The following is a 4,822-nucleotide window of genomic DNA, read 5'->3' on the forward strand; positions in this document are numbered from 1 at the left end:
CTTTCTTTCCACACACAAAAAAGATAAATGATAACGCGGAGTTTCAAACTAGAAGATAATGCTGCATTAACTTGCAACATGTCGGCGGCAAGCCGTGAAGATTATCAGGATAATCCTCCGAAATAGAATGGCCCCGCTTATCACTAGGGTCGTCTGTGGCCGAGATGCAAGAGGAGTAGACATGGCCGCTTCCATCTAATTATAAAACAAAAGGTCAAGGGTGAACGTTCTCCCAAATAATAGACAGGGTGGATACAAGATAGTGAAGGAAAAGCCCATGCACCCATGAAGGAAGGACGAAAGTCACTTAAGGGGGTGAAAGAAAGAATTTATAAGAGAGTCACGAGGAAGAGATGGGAGACAGTGACGGAATGACAAACGAAAAGGAGAAAGGGATGGAGGCGTATAGTGAAGAAACAAGACAAGTGGTAGAGTACCAAAAAGAGGAATTAGTAGGCGAATTAAAAGTCTGTGGAGTCCTTTTGTTGTTTTTTTAGGTTTTGGTAAGAGTTTTACGGCACATGAAACACTATAAGGTCATTTTGTTTGTTTGAGTTCGGAGAAGGACATCGACACAATGATAGCCATTTAGGGCTGGGAAAAGGTAAGACAGGCACACAGAAACAACAGAGAGACAGTAAAGAAGTAGGGCTTACAAAAGGCGCCCTCCAACCACCCGCAACAATAAAGTCATATAAGGGCTGAAGATTAGAGGTGTTACAAGTTACAAGAGAGTAACAAACAATAAAAAGGAGGAAAGATTAGAAGGATAAATGTCATATAGTAAAGAAAGGAAGAAAGGGCAAACCACACCAGAGCACCTGCCAACCACCCACTCAGGGGAGGGCGGAGGTAGATGTGGTAGGATGGACTGCTGAGGGAGGGAGAGATATTAGGGGAAGGGGGATAGAGAGAAAGAGAAGGAGAAAGAGAGAGATAATGGGGGACAGATATACGTGGTGGAGAGAGAGAGAGAGAGAGAGAGAGAGAGAGAGAGAGAGAGAGAGAGAGAGAGAGACAGAGAGACAGAAACAGAGACAGACAGACAGAAACAGAGACAGACAGACAGAAACAGAGACAGACAGACAGAAAGAGAGACAGACAGACAAGACAAGACATAGATAGATAGATAGATAGATAGATAGATAGATAGATAGATAGATAGATAGATAGATAGATAGATAGATAGATAGATAGATAGATAGATAGATAGATAGATAGATAGATAGATAGAAAGATAGATAGATAGATAGATAGGAAAGAGACAGACGGAAGACGAAAGGAGGAAAAAAGAGGGCGGTGGAAAGGAAGGAGGGGAGGTATACAGATGTGTACGTAAGATAAGTAATCCCGGCGATACAGGCGGACAAAAACCAGCTGGAATGGCGAAGGCAGAAAGACAGGGATTTAGTGAGGCCGAGACGAGTTTTATTGGAGCTTTCTAATTTAAAACATTTTAAGGCACGCTAATACCGTGAGTTCGCCTGATTTAAGACGCGGAAATCATAGGGTGATAAACGGATAGAGCTACAGGGAGAAGGAGAGAGAGAGAGAGAGAGAGAGAGAGAGAGAGAGAGAGAGAGAGAGAGAGAAAGAGAGAGAGAGGGGGAGAGGTAGGGAGAGAGAAGAGAGGAGAGGAGTGGAGAGGGAGAGAGAGAGAGAGAGAGAGAGAGAGAGAGAGAGAGAGAGAGAGAGAGAGAGAGAGAGAGAGAGAGAGAAAGAGAGAGAGAGAGAGAGAGAGAGAGAGAGAGAGAGAGAGAGAGATATTCTTTTTTATCACGGCCATAAGTCATAACTTTACGGCAGCTGCAAATGCAACTAACACTTCTGTCCTGGGCCAGCGAACTGTTCTCTTTTTTTCTACCAAAGATACTCTCAACCAACACATTATGTCCATACATAAAGCAACAAGAAATATATTGCAGAAGGTCTTCAAACAACTCTAGTTTGACATGAAGAAATAAAAAAGGTCACATTTAAAAGGGAAAGAAGAGGAAAAAACTAAACAGACATAACATTTTAAAAAATGAAAAAGAACGTTAATATGGAAATAACCTCTCCTAGTAATTTGGTAAAAATAAAACGCGCGACCCCCCCCCCTCCCCCCGAAAAAAACATACACACACACAAACAAAAACAACAACACACACACGCACGCGCGCGCGCGCGTGTACGCACGCACGCACACAATAATAATAAGAAAAATAAAAACAAACCACCACCACCCTCCACTTCAATATTTCTTTAAAAGAGTTAAATAAAAATGGGGGGGAAAAAATAAGTGCGGACTCTTTTCCCATACACAACTGATAAGGCAGAAACCTCGCGAGTGAGCGGAGAGCAGCGCTGTCCACAGCCTAGTTGACATGTTGTTTACGTGAGTGTTCCGTGGTGCAGATTGTGAGTCCACAGCCCAAGGCCTCTATCGCCTGCTATCTGGCCAACAGACGAGATACGAGCGGCACACAGCCCTGGCAAAAGGGACGACAGCATCCCTCATTCCACATCGGGGCCCAGATCAAGTTTCTCCTATCTCTCTCTAACTCTTAACACGGTCTGTTCTTTCTGGTCATCTCACCACCACCCCTTCCCTCAAACACAAGCATACATAAACAATTTATATTTTTACACACACACACACACACACAGAGAGAGAGAGAGAGAGAGAGAGAGAGAGAGAGAGAGAGAGAGAGAGAGAGAGAGAGAGAGAGAGAGATTAAGCGATTAGTATGTAAGAATAAATGACAACTTCATAATTAATTCCCCCCCCCCCCCCCCAAAAAAAAAAACACCCCAAAAAAACAAAATAGGAGACTACCACAGCGTGCATGGACCATTCCTTGTAGTGGATGTAAACGAAGCGATTAAAAGAAAACAACCAGAACATAGCTATTTCGAGTACTTGATGTTGATATACCACACCACCAGAGACCTGTACTGCCTTAGGCTGGCAAAAGCCTTTTTCTTATTCACAACAGTTTCGAGAAATCACCGATTTACGGTTTTCTTATAATTAAACTAATTTGCATGGTACATCAAGGGTTGATTTTGCACCCTGAAAGGAATTTCATTCCCTAGACTCAAATAGATATTATATGAAAAACAAAAATAGTTGGTTTCTCGAAACTGCTGTGAATAAGAAAAATGCGTTTGTCCGCGCATGTCAGTACACACTTTACTACACAAAACTGGTACTTTTACTTGTATTAAGCAACATAGTTGAATAGTTGCCGGAACCAGCAGCTGCTGCAGTGCCCAGAACAAGCCCGACAACCATAGAGATACGCCATGAAGCTGGATGGACGACCGCGCGTCCACTATCGCACAACGGTCAACACACAACTTGCTACACCATTAAGCGCCGCGTCAGACAGATAGAGAAAGAGAACTGCTTGATGAACAGAAAGCATACAGAATAGACTACATCGTTGTTCGGTGCATGTTTGGCTTTGTTGATACTTACACAGTCCTTTTAAATCCACTGGAAAGCCGGGTGATAAGGAAGAAACAAAAGAAAACATTTTTATGAAACGTGCAATGTCCTCACGGCTGAAACAAAAATATGTTTTTCCCAGGACTGCAAACGGACTGTGTTCCATTTCTGAGGGTGAAACACGAGCCAAGTAGCAGTTCAACTGGAAATTTACCACAACGGCGGGTCCATGTCGTTGATAAAGCTATTTTATTGTTTTTGGACCATTGGCAATTTCACTCCCAAAACGTGTATTTCATTTTTAAAAAGGCTGAAAGCCTCTGCACAAATACACGATTGGCAATATTCACAAGACATAAATACATTAAAATATCTTTTCCTGAAATCCATTGGAAAGCAAAAAGCAAGCAGCATTCCAAACGAAGTAACAATGCATTCAATAACACTACAATAAATAGAATTTGAAAGATAGTCTCAATTTCAGTCAACGAAGAACATACGCAATAAAAAATACGTTAACAAAAAATACAACAACAGGCACACAAATACAAAGAAACGTATTCACAAAGCATAAAAACAGAGTAGAATAGGCGAATGGGTTGAACATAACATGCATCATTAAAAGACAAACCATTTACAGAGGAGCAGCAAGACTCTATTCCCTGACTCAACTTTATGACTACACAAATAAAAATCTTAACTGTTAACTTCCTCCAAGGGTCTTATCGTTAACAGGTATGATTGTGCGCTTTTTCCACGCTTCACAAAGTTCTCACGTATCTTTTTATACGTTTTCATCCTCACAGATTCGTTTGTGCAAAGAATTTGCCATTTTATTGGTCACTGGGTGAGCCTAGCGTTGGGTCTCTTCAGAACCCTTTTCTCTGCCAAACATAATGTAATTTATGATCTACACTGTTTTCATGCACATGCTTGGGCTTTGACAGACTCAGTGTCAGTGTCTGGTGCCAATTCCAGGTAGCACAGACAAGCAACATTCACATGCTCAGCGGCACGCGAACAACGGCAGAAAAACATGCAAGAGGGTGTTGTTTTGACCCTTTCTCTTTCTGAACAATCGAACTGAAACAAAGCCAATCAAACACAATGACGGCTGAACTAAATGAATAGGGAAAATAAATCTTCAGTTTAGGGGCTGTCATGACGTCTGACAGTTCACACAATGCGGGGAAGAACATGAGCACAAAACACACGCACACACGTACACAAGCTTGACAGAAGTAAAGGCAGCAGACCAGGTCAGGAGAGAGCACTGGACACATGGAGGGTCAAGACCACTTGACATGACAGTCACTGACTCCATCCCCATCACAAGTTAACACAATGATGTTCTGACATGGTAAAGTCATGACAAGAAATCCCCCTCCC

The 4,822-nt window shown here is 42.2% G+C and overlaps 1 protein-coding gene across 1 annotated transcript in view; it reads right to left on the reverse strand.

The window, feature by feature from the left end:
- The window catches only part of LOC101854347 (plexin-A2), a gene marked incomplete in the record, with an annotated part of 268,808 nt that overhangs the window by 61,499 nt on the left and 202,487 nt on the right, over positions 1–4,822 (reverse strand).

This window comes from Aplysia californica, unplaced genomic scaffold (genome assembly GCF_000002075.1).
Source record: "Aplysia californica isolate F4 #8 unplaced genomic scaffold, AplCal3.0 scaffold00355, whole genome shotgun sequence".
Classification (NCBI taxonomy): Eukaryota; Metazoa; Mollusca; class Gastropoda; order Aplysiida; family Aplysiidae; genus Aplysia; species Aplysia californica.